Genomic DNA, 15,354 nt, shown 5'->3' with positions numbered 1-15,354 from the left:
CCCGGAATAATGAACTGCTAGAAAGCCTCTTTTGCACAAAGAACCACTGGTAGCCCAGCTTAATACAAGAGAAAATAGCTATGCGGTACTCCAGACATATGCACAATCAGCAGCTGATCCCTATTAATAAGAATGATGCATAGAGACTGCTGACCCAAACTCCTTCGCCCTTATCTTGATCATTCCTTTTACAGCCAAAATATTGCAGAGGTTAGTAACTCCACAACTGCAGACATTCAGTAAAGACAACTCATGTTCTGTAATCACCAGTCAGGATTTACACCTACTAAGTGGGTTTATCGTGTTTTGTTAACATAAGACAAGAACAACAAAAAACGTTAGACAACAACTAACAAGCTCACTTATCCTAGTGGACCTGTTCACTACCTGTCATACAATGGAGTGCAACATTCTTGAATACCCTCACCACTACCCTCACCACCACACTTTAGGAGCGATGACAAAGGCATATTTAAGCAATTACCGCTTCAGGTGATGCTCCGGTGCCCATAGTTACAAACCCGAATGGCTGTTGTAAATAGTGAATAAAAAGTAAAAAAACAAAATGGCTGCCATGGAAAAGGAGAAGGGACTACAAGTAGTCCCTTCTCCTTTTCCATGGCGGCCATTAAAAACATAGGAATAAAGTCAACAAAACAAATGGCCACCATGGAAAAGATAGAAGGGACTAGACCTAGACCCTTCCTTTCCATGGCGGCGTGTCACAGATCGGGAGCGGACACGCTTGGGACAGAAGTGATCCCAGCGTGTCCGCACCCGAAAACGAACCAAAACAAAGGTAAATTGGGTAAATCTATGGATGGGGTGGAGGGAGGGCACTTACCTCGCTCTCCGGCAGGGGAAGATGGTGGCCTCCATTACCATCTGATAATCCCCCTGTTCCGAGCCTCCATATTGGCTGGGAGGCTGTCACACACCCTCGCACTCCCGGCCAGGTACTAATCAAATTTATAACATCCCATCTACAAAACCACCCACCCTAGGTGATAATAGGCCACTATAGGAATTCTCTCACTCATGTGTGGTTCTGCAAGTTTCGGCGCTGCGATCTTGGTGGTTTAACTTCTACACAAGACAACTGACATAATTCATCAGAAAGTTCTCAGTGTCATTCCAACTGCCCGATAATGACTCAAAAACCATGGTCCAGCTGGTAAAAACAGGGGAAACCCTCAATATATTATCTTGCTAAGTGAACATTTAGGAACTGGACAGTTGACAGCAACTTGCTCATACGTGGTTCTAAAATAGGATTCTTTCTATGAGGTGCTGTACATTTTAACAATCAACCTTTCTTGTCCAAAGTGAGCATGGGTGAATCAGTTCACAAAAAGCTCAAACCTCTGGAATTTCAACTGGTTCAGCCAGGTCGAAACTTTCAAGGTTCGAGCTATAAGGTTCGACTGAGTTTGATCTCAGTTTGGCCTATATAAAGGCAGGTAAGTAGAAAGTTGCAACACTCTGTGGTTGGCATCTCAAAAATGCAGGGCAGAAACCTGGAGTTCTGCATAGGAAGGGAAGGGAATTTGTGTAGCTAGAGGGTGTTTAGTATTAGTACTGGTGTGGGTTAGAGTAGTATTACATCCAATGCATGATAAGGCCTGGTATATATATCAGGCAGAATTTGGAAGGGCATGGGTGCACAGGATTTGTGGATAAAGAGGCAGTACTGCAAACCCATAAGTGTCAAGCAGTGCGAGGCAACGTGTATTTTGTCATTGGGTCAAGGCCAAAGTAGAGAGAATTTAGTAGGTGCAGGAGGAGGTCCAAGCAGTGATGAGCACACACGCATATTGTAGGTGAAGGCAAATGCTGAGGCAGTTAAAGGCCCACTTGCATTTTGTAGGCAGAAAGTAACACAGTAGTGTTAGGCACACATCCCTTTTGTAGCAGTAGAGAAAACCACATCATTATGTAGATGGGGAGAATACTTAGGCACTCATGAATTTTGTAGGCAGCGTAAAACACCATGCCAGTGTTAGGGACATGTGCATGTTGTTGCAGGGGGAATGACAAACCAGTGAGATCTACACATGTATTTTGCAGCTGGAAAAAGAAGGCTGAAGCAGCATTAGGGTAGGTGGTGAGACCCCAAAGCAGTGAGAAACAGAAGGGAACACTAAAGCAATGAGAACATCACTTGAATTTTGTAGGCTGGGGTTAAGGGCAAAGAAGTGCGAACCCCAGCCAAAGCATTATAAGGCACACATGCATTTTGTGACAGGTAAGAACGGTATGGCACTGTGAAGCTAATGAGTGTTTTATACGAGAAGGCCAAATCAGTGAGAAGTTCATTTGTATTTTGTAGGTGGCAGGACACCAAAAAGTGAGAACCACAAGTGTGTTTTGTGAGGCAGAGGAGAATGGCATGGTAGTGGACAGAAGAGAGTGCCAGGGCAGTGTTAGGCATATATTTTATAAGTGCGAGAGAACGCCAAGACAGTGAGAACCCCACATGTATTTTGTAGGTAGAGGAAACATCAAAGCCGTTTTTGGATTCATGTTAATTGTGTTCACTGAGGAGGCCAAACAGCGAGAACCCCATGAATGTTTTGAATTTGAAGAACAACAGGCAGTATGGTAGGCCAAGTAATGACACACTTCGCATACAATGTATAGTGTTTCAACAAAATTGACTTTATTCTCAGTTTCTTAAAGCAAAGGTTGGATCAAACCTCTACATGGACTACAGGATTTCCTCTAGAACAAATGTGTATTCTCCAAGGTAAACAGTGTAATGGATGTGTCAACGAAAAAAGTGAAGTTTCACTCGTTGTCCATCACCTGAATGTGCTACACCTTTAAATCATGAAGTCCAGACCTAGTCTTATAAGTCCTTGCAACATTTGGCGACCGTACTCTTTAAATAATGCTCCACACGCACTGACCACAAATCTCAAATATAGCTTTGATTAGTCTTTTAGCCTCCAGGCTAGCATCATCTACAAGATTAAAATGTTCCAAAGTGTGGACAACCAAAAGACTTCTCAGTGTTCATTCTAAGCCAACCACAACAAAAACAAACACACTCTCTGGGATTGCTCCTTCTGGAGTTACTCGCAGTCTAGCCTTTCCTGAACCTCTCTGCTTTCACCAAGTCTTCCAGGACCTCTTCCAGGTCTTCTGCAGCTTTCTTTCTTTAGGCTTTTTCATGCCTAATATTCTTCGATGGAGAGCTTCGGATGGCCTAAAGGTTTCTGAGATTCCCGGAGAATCTTGCCTTGATCCCATGTGCTCAATTCTCACAGCAGGTTTTCTCAGGGTTCACAGCAGTTCCTTTCTGGAATCATATCAGGTAGCTCCTGGATCTTAGGTTATCCTTCAGGATTGAAAGATGAGCACTCCTGTACATTGTGTTCTCTTCAGGATTGCAACAGATCCCTCCTGGACCTTTGGGATCTCTTCAGGATCACAACAGATCCATGGATAGGTATCCCCCTCACAGTCAGGGGCTTTATAGGCAGTTGATATGCTGTCACGCTCCTGCCACTGGTTAGGCTTCCCTCTATCTCTTATGACTTTCCCAGGGGTCGCTTGTGGAAAGCCTTAGAGTGTGGATCACTAATTACCTGAGCATTGTCGGAGGCTCTTTGGCACCTATGTCAAGCCCACCTCTTGAGGGCTTACAGTGCTTTGCAACTTCCACTCTTCTCCGCCAAATCTCCAGGGTTTTGACTGCTTTATTTTAGTAAAGGTTTCTTCACCAGTCTGCCTTTCGCAAGGGAGTCGACTTCTCAGACTTCTCCTTGTGTCAAGAGAGTAGTATCTGACATGTCTAATTTCTTCTGGAGCTTCTGCACCTTACCGGTTCCTTCCCAACCCTTTTTAGACATTCAGGTTTGGGGAGCATTCCCTGATCATTCAACAGATATATCAGTCCCCTTTCCTATTTGAACTCTGTTTGGAGATTGGTTATTTCATTCATAACTCTATTATTAACCTTCTGTTGCCATTATTGAATTACTTCAGTGTCTAGTTGAGGAGTGGTGCCATGAGTTTTTAGAAGCATCCGTGGTGTGCAATGCCATCTTGGATTCTGTTCCACTGCTGAAAGTGGCTCTGTTGTGTACTTCGGTCTCTACCTTTGGCAATCGGCTCTATCACAGTATTTGCAAATGCACACATCTTTTTGGACAGCTCCAAAAGGTAAGTCAGGAGTGTTCTTTCTTTGGTATGCACAAACTCTGCAGATTCACGTCCTGAGGCTCTTGTCCTGTGGCAGACTAACTGTTCCATTCCAGGAGCTGCTATGATCTTGCATTCTGCTAAATTGAGTCTTCGGGAAGCACCAATAGGCTTGATAATGTATTTGACTGAACTAAATCCTCAGAAGCTGGCTTGAAGGGTTATCTCTAGGAAGGCATATCACGTCTCTGGGTGTGGGGGGCGACAGCAGTGGGTTTCCCTCCTCAACCACCCTTTGAGAGGCAGACTAGGTAATGGAAAGATCAGCACAGTCCCTGGTGGCTCTCCTCACCCACATATCAGGATGGGGAGTTTGGGTGTATTCCGATGGCGGTGAGAATACCAAATCAGCTTTAAGGAAATTTGCATTTTGTAGGCTGGTGGAATGCCAAAATGTTGAGAATCACACATGCATTTTGTAGGTGGAGATTGCCATGGCGGCAGGAAACCCGCATGCTTTTTGTAGACAGAGTGGAATGCCAAGCAGCAATAACAAAGCATGCATTTTGTAGGCAGAGGAGAACATGAAAGCATTGTTGTGCAGTTTGCTTATTATATGACAGCGGTTAAGAAATAAACATGTCTGAATCTGATGCAGTACCCAACCATGATAGATGATGGGGGGAAGAGCAAAGTGGGGGATTTGTATATGTTGGGTGCTTTTTATTTCCTACTTTTGATCTCCTACTGCAGCGGCTGTATACCAAATCCCAGATAGTACATGGGCCACAAAGAGCAATAAATAGCCAGTGATCGGTCCCTCTACTAGAACCGGGGCATCTAAGTGAAGTGAAAGTGGTGCATTGGGAAGAAATATAATTATCCATGCACCGCTGCTGGACTCATAGCAGTGACAGCAGATGCATTTCAGGAGGATAAGGAGGAGCAGGAGATCGTTGAGCGCCAATCATCTGAGTCAGAGGAGGAGAAGACATGACATCAATTCAGAAACAAAGCGGTGCAATCCACAGATGATGAACAAAGGTGATTCTGAAAATTCCCCCATGTCTTTGGAAACAGACGACAATGAAGAACTTGACAAAGCTTATGCTCCATCCCCTGCTTCAAGATTGCGACCCAGAGACATCTTTCATGATGACACCGCAGACAGCAAAGGAGTGGGAACAGATCTTTAGAAACCCAAACAATTGTTAAGTGCAAGAATTATGCACAGCATGCAACCTTCAAACATTCCATGTGTGTCGGTATAGCCTTTTCCTAAAACAGAAAAAAAATATATGCTAGTGGCAGTACAACTTTGCAGTCAGCCACATCAATACCACCAGCTTCTCTGTCGACAGTACCCATACAGCGTCCACAGCAGGGTACACTGAGCAGCGCCCAATGAGGAGGAGAGCTCTGGACCCACCTCAGCCCTTAAAAGAAGTTGGCCATGTGGATTTATTTCACATTAGAAAAGCTACAATCACATCTTGTTGTCCTCCGAGGGAAGCCTGGACCCAATTTCGGTACCTCTTCCCTCTGGACCCACATGAGATGGCATCAACTACATGTTTAGAAAAAGGTGACGGGTCAGCCTCCAGCTCAGCTGTAGGTAATAGATATATTTCCACCACAATCATGCACTATTAAACCAGAGAGCCTTGCTGATTCAGAGATTTTAACAACTTCTTCCAGAACCCATCTTTGCCTACAGATCACAAGACACAAAGTATATGTCCTTCAATGTACCAGTCCTATGTTTATGAAGCTTTTTAGTATGTCGCAAAATATCACAAGTGACACGAAAAGCAACTTGCTGTCATTTATTTATGGATTTATTTATTTATTTATTACTTCTTTGATGAAAAACGTGTCTTCCTTGCCTCTTTCATCCCTGTTAGGAAATTCAAGTTGCCATGATCCCAGACAAACGTCTCCGCCAGGCATCTTAGACCATGCGCTTGAAGCAGAGGAAATAGTACCAGCCCACTGTGTGGGCACGAAAGTCCAACTGACAATGGACATGTGGACAAGTGCTCCAGGCACGGATTTCATGGACATCAGTGGCATATCCAGACCCTTTTGACTGGGGTGGCTCAAGTGGGCACTGATTTATGCAGGATGGCATGAAATATGAGCACACACATAAGCATCATAGTTTAGAATAATGGGGTGGCACCTGGGGTGGCCAATCAGATTCCAGGGGTAGCACGTCCCAACCCAGGCCACTCCCTGGCCATGCCACTGATGGACATCAGCAAACAATGGGCCACCATTCCCATACCTGCCGTCTGGGAAGTCCAGGCAGGAGCTGCAGAATGCTATTCATCAGCAGGTCACCATGTGCATGAAAAGGTTTGGCAGCAAATCCCACAGGGGATTTGATCTCTGGGAAAAGCTAAAGTGGCCTGTGCCACATTGGCTATGTCTCTATGGATTACAAGTGGGCTTTGGTGCAGCTAACAACAGGGCTAATGTAGTATCTGCCCTGAGAACCTGTGATCCCATATGTTCTCTTGTCCTGGTAACTCACTTCATAAACCAATACCCGCCACTTGATGAGATGGTAAGTGTGGCCCTTAATATCTCTGCCCACTGTAGTCACTCCTACAGTGCTCAAAAAGAGTTAGGAGAGCTGCAGTCATATCACACACCCCTTTCAACCAGCTGAAATATGCAATGATGACAGAGTGGAATTCATTCGTTCACATGCTGGAGTGACCATTATGACAAAGGAGTGCAATGACTACTGCAATAGCCAGAGAACGCAACCAGTTTACTACCTAAATAGTGCCAAATGTTGAACAATATTATATTTGTCTTTACTTTAGGATTTTCAAGAGGCAACTCAAGGTGTTAGCCTGTATCCTACTACACTCAGTGAGATGCTGACATTGGTGGAGCTGTTGGAACTAGAACTACCCAACGTAATAAATGAACCTGACATGTCTGGCTATGCAGAGTAATGGGCCATGAAACTGCTCTCAAACATCTGATAGGGTCCAGGCTTTGTTGAAAAAAAGGGAAATATTTCCTGTCTTGTTTTCATGGCCCACGGTTTAAATACAAGGTGGCAACCTTCAAGCAGAATGTGTGTGAGTATGTTGAAAAGTAAGGAGCTTGTAATTTGGAAGAGGATAGATATGCTTTCCATGTGTAAGGAGGAACTAGATAGATTTTAAAAGCCAGGATGGAACAGGACAAGTGTCCAAAGGTTAAGAGATCAACAAGATAGTGGGGGACTCCACTGCTGCAAAGGAGTTCATAAGACTGTGTGCACTCAGTCTCCTGAACTTCTGACACTAGTTTTGGGGTCACCGCTATGACCATTTCTACAGTAGAAAAAAGGGAGAGGCTGTGCTAGAGGCACCTCCCTCAGTCTGGCATGCTGTATGCATCGTCGTCCCCAAAAGAACTCAGGGGGCTTACTTCAGACCAGGTGGTTGATATCTATGCTCTAGACACATGCTTACTCTGAATAGTAATATTGATGCATGGAAATTCTGGCTTGAAAAGCGGTCTATGTGGCCTTATGCACTAGCTCAGTTAGGTGTGCAATCTCCAAACTTCCCCCCAGCGAGCATGCATATTGAATGGGAATTTAGTGCTGCTGAGCCTATTGTTTCTGGCCGCAAGAGTCACGATTCAATGGCACACATGTGAGAGAGCTTACTTGCACATGAGAGAGCTTACTTGCACAAAAATGAGAAAATGATATTGCCAGGAACTTCGCTAGGAGGCCACACTAGGACAATCAGTTGGCTGACCACACAACTGATTCTTCAGATCAGAAAGATGTGGGTGCAAGACAGCTACTGTCACGCAGAGGGTGGCCAATGGAGAAAGATGATGGTGACTTTGTCTCTGACACATAGGGGTTTAGTGGATTGCAAATGTTTAAGTAACATTTTTCCTTCATCCTTAGTCTATTTGGTTCTCTAAATTCCAGTACCTTGCTGACAAACTGGTAGTTCTTCCTCCATTTGTTTGGCTCTACAAATCAGCGCTGCCTCTCTCTAACTCCTAAGACCATGCTGACAAGCTGGAGGTTGTGCCACAATTTATTTGCCTCTATCAACTGTCAGAGGCACTTTCTAACCACTCTGCCTTAATTTATTTGGCTCCACCTACCAGGGTCGGACTGAGACAAGAAATAGGCCCGTCACCCAAAAGAAAGTGGCACACCCCTCTCTTCAAAAGTGGGCCACTTCTTGCCTCACGACCTTTGGCCTATGATGACATCACCAGAAGTGATGTCTTTTGACCTCACCCCAAAGTGTCATCCCGGGAAGTGATGAAACACGACCTTTCACCCCTTGACAAAACAGGAAGTGGCATCAAATGGCATTGTTCCTAAGTACACTACGAAAAATATTGTTATGATTTCACTAATGTGATATAGATTTCATACAAGAATGGATCACCATATGTATCATTAATATCTGTGTATATAGATCAATATTGTCAAATTACTGTGAATTCAAGCAGACGTCCAAGGCCAAATGATAATGTGTTATTGTATAGCACTTACGCATAAGCTCTTTTTTATAGAACAAATATGCATACAATATCACCCAACCTGTGTTGGTACTCATTTATCGACCTAAGAAGGATGAAAGGCTTTTGGAAAAGAAAAAAAAAAGTAGGAAAAAAAAGTTATATATTTTTGTAATATTTTTTTTCCAAAACCAGCCCAGGCGTGGCCAGAAACTGGCCCCCACTGCCCAGGGACGATTTTGGGGCCAATCCTACCCTGCCGCCTACCAGTGGAACTACACCTGCATGTGTGTCTGGACTCTCCCTATTTTCCAGGACTCCACTTGTCCTAACCTCTTTCCTAGTCATGCACAAGAGAGTATTGTGGTCCTTGAGCATGTGCCTCTCCATGTCATCAAGCTGCCAATGACTGACTGATCACAGGCAAAGCTGGAAGTCTGTGCCTAAATGTATCATTGCTCACTATCTACTCTTCAACACAAATGGTATCACACATATGGCTCTACTAGCGCTACTGTGAAGCTGCATTGCAAGAGGTGGTAAAGCGGCCATGCTAGTTGATCTTCCCACCGGGACAGTCTGTGTTGGCGCAGACATAGGGACTCATTACAAGTATACCGGTCTGGAAATAGCGTTGCCAGTATTTCCGTTCCAGCACCTTTTTCCAGACCGGCATAGTCTGAGTTGCAATGCCAGAAAAACGGGCATTGCAAGTGATCTGCCACATCTGGCTACACCGTTGCTGGTAAATGCAGAGAGACACTACAGCTGTGCTTTAGATACCGGCCAGCAGTCAGTAAGTGCACATTCCAAGGTGCACGGATACGCAATCACTGGCATGTACATGCCGGTAACAATGCAAAAACGATGCCGGAAACAATGGCATCGCGGACCAGGTGTTAAGTGGATTCTGGTGTGTAGAAATATTACACAGGTGCACAAAATCAGCACAGGTGGTCCCAATGGGCTGTGCAACAGCACAAAAGGACCACTCCCACACCCCACACCCCTTCCAACACCACAATGCTAACAGTAGCTGTAGCTGTCCTGGAGCTGGAGGCCATGCCTGCAGAGCTACTACTTGATGAGGCATGGAGGCAGATGATGCAGGGCTGGCGCTTGAGAAGGAGGGCTATAATGGTCCAGCAAATACCCAATGTCCAGCACGAGGCAGCCCGCAGGCAGCCACCAATCCCTCACTTAAGGGTCACACCATTCAACCTCAGCAAAGGTCAGATGCACACCCTGTACCGGCTAGACAGGGACACCAACCCCTCAAAAGTGGACCTGATCCATGACGACCTGGTCAGCATCATCAATATCGACACAGCCATCCCCCCTTGCTGAAGGTAGTGTCCATGCTACACTTTCTCGCCACAGGCACATACCAGCACACTGTTGGTGAGCTGCATGGCATCTCGCAACCCTGTTTTTCCTGTGTTATTTTCCAGGTGATTGATGCACTACTGTGTCACGTACGAGACCACATCAGCCTACCCAAGACAGCAAACCAGGTAAATGTCAAAAACATAGTCTTCCATGCCCTTGCAGGCATGCCTCACGTCATTGGTGCCTTGGATTGCACACATGTGGAGCTGGTGGCCAGGCAAGCTGTGGATGCAGTGCACCGCAACAGGTAGCTGTTCCATTCACTGAATGTGCAGATGGTGCATGACGCCCGCCACCTCATTACCCATTGCTGTACAAGATTCCCAGGCTCGTCACACGACTCCATGGTGCTGCGCAACTCCACGCTGCCTCAATACATGGCACGACACAGTGGACAGCGAACCTGGCTGCTGGGTGAGTCTGAATACAAGGCCATATGTGTCAGGAGTGGCACTCTATTAAGAGTGGCACAGGACACCCAGAAAGGGTTTGGGTGGTTGTGCCAAATAAAGTGGACAGATAAGAACACACAAAGCGGAAAGGAAAGAGAACGAAGAGTAAGCAAGAGTAGCAAGGGAAAAGATACAGAATGAATACCCTCTTGGGGTGTATGCAGATATAGGAAAAGAGTATTCCACGAACCTTGGAAATACTCTAGCCTTCTGCACAGTTTGCTATAACAGAGGCCCACGCTGTTTGCTCATGACTTGGAACAGCAGCTCTGGGTGTCTGTAATGTAGAAACAGGACAAGGGAAGGGGCAGAGGTTGACTGATGGGAACCAACAGACAAGCTCTGTACAAAAGGGTCTACAAACAGTACAAGAGAAGATACTACAGACAAATCCAGGAAAGGAGGTGATAGCAAACTAGCAGAAGGAAATGAAAGGAAAGTCGTGTAACAGGATAGGATAGCAGAGGACAGTAAGGAACAAGGTTGAGAGCTCAGAGGAGCAGGAAAGCAATGAGTAAGCCCACAGGAGTAGGACTGTAAGGTAGAACGCCCAGAGGAAAAGGGCTTAGGGCAGCAGAGTAAAGCAGACTGCACGGCAAGGATCCCGTAAGGGCCGGGCAGTAAGGAGTGAACCCTGAGGGACAGGGCCGCTGAACGTAGAAGGTAGCAGAGGACTGTAGAGGGCTGCTAGGCCGAGAACCCAGCGGAAAAGGTAGGTAGTAGGCAGCGGAGCGTGATAAGCTGCAAAGTAGGAAGGCCCAGAGGACAAGGGCTGTAGGTAGCCAGAGTGAGGTAGGCTGCAGAGCAGGGAGCCCCAGAGGACAAGGGCTAAGGCAGCCGGAGTGAGGCAGGCTGCAGAGCAGGGAGTCCAGAAGACAAGGGCTGAAGGCAGCCGGAGTGAGGCAGGCTGCAGGGCAGGGAGCCCAGAGGACAAGGGCTGAGCCTGGAAAGCAGCAGAGCGTGATCAGCTGCAATGTAGAGGGTCCGCAGGGCAAGGGCGGAGGCTGGAAGGCAGCAGAGCATGATCGGCTGCAATGTGGAGAGCCCGGCAGGGCAAGGGCGGAGGCTGGAAAGCAGCAGAGCGTGATCGGCTGCAATGTGGAGAGCCCGGCAGGGCAAGGGCGGAGGCTGGAAGGCAGCAGAGCATGATCGGCTGCAATGTGGAGAGCCCGGCAGGGCAAGGGCGGAGGCTGGAGGGCAGCAGAGCGTGATCGGCTGCAATGTGGAGAGCCCGGCAGGGCAAGGGCAGAGACTGGAAGGCAGCAGTGCGTGATCGGCTGCAATGTGGAGAGCCCGGCAGGGCAAGGGCGGAGGCTGGAAGGCAGCAGAGCGTGATCGGCTGCAATGTGGAGAGCCCGGCAGGGCAAGGGCGGAGGCTGGAAGGCAGCAGAGCGTGATCAGCTGCAGTGTGGAGAGCCCAGAGGAGCAGGGCTGTGAGGCAGGGAGCCTTGAAGGCTATGACTGGAGGCAGCAGGGTGGAGCAAGCAACAAGGCAGGGTCCAAGCAGGAGTGAAGGTAAGCAGCATACAAGATCCGTAGGAAGATGCAAAAGGTGGAGGAAGGACTCTCAGATGCAAGAGGCTGAGCCACTGCAGGCAGCAGCCTTTATACTGCCTAGCCCAGCACAGGGGCAGGCTAATTGGTTGCACCTGGCGAAGCACACCTGCAGGCAATCGGCCACCTTCCTTTCTGTTCCTGGGCTGGTGGAAGCAGGGCAAGTCCCTAGGGCTTCTGGGGGGTGTAGTTCCTTTGATAACCAATAGGAACAGCCAGGAATCGATGCTTGTAGCCAGGTGCATTATGGTATGCGTAATTTGTAGGAAATAATAATAAAGCACCAAAGTCTCGCAATTGGGAAATAAAGTTCCCAAAGTAAATATAGATGGATCCAAGAGTCTGTTGTAAATAAATGATAAACATATAGTCCAAATTGAGCGTAAATGGATGCGCCCATGGCGCAGGCATGACAATATGCATTGTTGAACTGGGGGGGGGACAGTAGAGAGCATAGCATAACTTGCTGCTGGGTGAGTCTACCTATAAGGCCATGTGCATTGTTGAATTGGGGGGAAGTAGACAGCATAGCATACCTTGCTGCTGGGTGAGGCCTACTACAAGACCATGTGCATTGTTGAATTGGGAGGGGCAGTAGACAGCATAGCATACCTTGCTGCTGGGTGAGGATATCTACAAGGCCATGTGCATTGTTGAATTGGATGGGGGGCAGTAGACAGCATAGCATACCTTACTGCTGGATGGGGCTAACTACAAGATCATGTGCATTGTTGAATTAGGGGGGTGCAGTAGACCGGATAGCATACCTTGCTGCTGGGTGAGGCCTACTACAAGGCCATGTGCATTGTTGAATTGGGTGGAGGGGGCAGTAGACAGCATAGCATATCTTGCTGCTGGGTGAGGTTAACCACAAGGCCATGTGCATTGTTGAACAATGGCCCAGTTTGACACCCATGACCAGTGGATGTGCACACTGCATGCATAATTCCATCATTACGTCTACTGAAAGTCCGAGGAGCAATTACAAAACCTCCATGTAAGTGCACAGAGGCCAAATAGGGCACCAAAAGGGTAAGGCAGATCAAGACTGAGAGCAAGGAACATCATTGCTGACAAATGTAAAACAAGTAAACCTCAGAGATTGAGGGGGAGATGACCCTACTCAGTGTCGTGAGTGCATGAGATGTGCAAATGTGTGGTGTTACTGAAGGTGCAACACAGTCATAGCTTGCTATAGTGCAACTCCTTGACAGATGTGTCACCATGTATAATTAACAAGGGGGGTCCTGGGAGTCCCTCTGCCAGACATTAGTCCTGGTTACGAGAGACTTACCCAGCGTCTTTAGCTCACTATCTTTCACAGAGCAGAAATATCCCAAACATATCAGTCTTTGTCCTGCCCTGGGGCAGTCCAGCACCGAAATGCTCGGCAATTCTCCTCTGAACAAGAGTACCGACAGCAACCCCAGACACGTGTTTCGGTCTGGTTGGACCTCATCAGTAGGGTAATACCAGGACTCATGTCTGGCAGAGAGTCTCCCAGGAACCCCCTTGTTATCTGCATATTTCAAGTAACTTTGGGTCTCACCCTAAGTTACTAGGGGAATCCAGACGTGGACCCCTTATTCACTATTCTTAGAGAGGCACAGCTACACCCTACTGATGAGGTTCAACCTGACTGAAACACGTGTCTGGGGTTGCTGTTGGTACTCTTGTTCAGAAGAGAATTGCCTAGTATTTCGGTGCTGGACTGCCCCAGGGCAGGACAAAGACTGATATGTTTGGGATATTTCTCCTCTGTGAAAGATAGTGAGCTAAAGACTCTGGGTAAGGCTCTTGTAACCAGGACTCATGTCTGGCAGAGAGTCTCCCAGGACCCCCCTTGTTATCTGCACATTTCAAGTAACTTTGGGTCTCACCCTAAGTTACTAGGGGAATACAGATGTAAACCCCTTGCTCACTATTCTTAGAGAGGCACAGCTACACCCTACTGATGAGGTTCAACCTGACCAAAACACGTTTCTGGGGTTGATGTTGCTACTCTTGTTCAGAGGAGAAGTGCCTAGCATTTTGGTGCTGGCCTGCCCCAGGGCAGGACAAAGACTGATATGTTTGGGATATTTCTCCTTTGTGAAAGATAGAGAGCTAAAGACTCTGGGTAAGGCTCTTGTAACCAGGACTCATGTCTGGCAGAGAGTCTCCCAGGACCCCCCTTGTTATCTGCATATTTCAAGTAACTTTGGGTCTCACCCTAAGTTACTAGGGGAATCCAGACGTGGACCCCTTGCTCACTATTCTTAGAGAGGCACAGCTACACCCTGCTGATGAGGTTCAACCTGACCGAAACACGTGTCTGGGGTTGCTGTTGGTACTCTTGTTCAGAGGAGACTTGCCTAGCATTTCAGTGCTGAACTGCCCCAGGGCAGGACAAAGACTGATATGTTTGGGATATTTCTCCTCTGTGAAAGTTAGTGAGTTAAAGACTCTGGGTAAGGCTCTTGTAACCAGGACTCATGTCTGGCAGAGAGTCTCCGAGGACCCCCCTTGTTATCTGCGTGTCACCATGTATGCAAAATATCCATTGCATACATGACTACAGCCATCCCATACAGTGATGAAAGAAATAACTACATGTACCAGAATGCACTACACCAGAGTGACAACGACAAGCAGGAACTTAGTCAAGCAAACCCACAACTCGTGCTGCACAGCCAGAGAATACTGAATCTCCCACCGACAATGCACATTTTGGCTGCACACAAATTGGACATGTACACTACAACCACACAATTAGACATGCATATCATTGAAAAGAAAAATGTACCGTCATACGTGGTCATATAGCTGGAATTCCTTTGTAACACATAATTTACATCGATTACATGTGTGTCAGTTGTAGAAGAAGAGTCTGAGGTCATGTTGGCTGTGAATGGTCCATGTGAATGTCACTGCACAGCACCCCCCTCTGCCCCCAACACGCATTATGACAAAGTACCATTCTGGTACCCGGAAATGGACATATGCTAGCTAAACTCAATATTGATTGTGCATGTATGTCCCCTAAAATGCTAAAATGAACACTGGACAGCCTGTGCCAGCATGAAATGACCAGGCAATTGAAATGCACACTTTCTGTTGCTTCCGTGCAGGTGATGCTGGGTATCCACTGATGCCATGGTTGATGACCCCCATCAGATAACCCCACAACATCCACGAGCAAGCATACAATCGTGCCCATGTATGTACTTACTTCACCATAGAACAGGCATTTGGCCTGTTGAAGGCCAGGTTCGCTGCCTCAGCAGATCGGCGGGGGGAGCGGTGCACTGACGTACAGCCCTGAAAACGTTGG

General features: G+C 47.0%; 1 protein-coding gene across 5 annotated transcripts in view; it reads right to left on the bottom strand.

Annotated features, from left to right (window-relative positions):
* The window catches only part of PDE5A (phosphodiesterase 5A), a 959,918-nt gene that overhangs the window by 695,993 nt on the left and 248,571 nt on the right, over positions 1-15,354 (bottom strand). The gene's annotated exons all lie outside the window — the stretch shown is intronic.

This window comes from Ambystoma mexicanum, chromosome 6q (assembly GCF_040938575.1).
Source record: "Ambystoma mexicanum isolate Mex_15411 chromosome 6q, UKY_AmexF1_1, whole genome shotgun sequence".
NCBI lineage: Eukaryota > Metazoa > Chordata > Amphibia > Caudata > Ambystomatidae > Ambystoma > Ambystoma mexicanum.
Note: the sequence above shows the minus strand (reverse complement) of the source record. Positions and strands in the feature narration are given on the sequence as shown.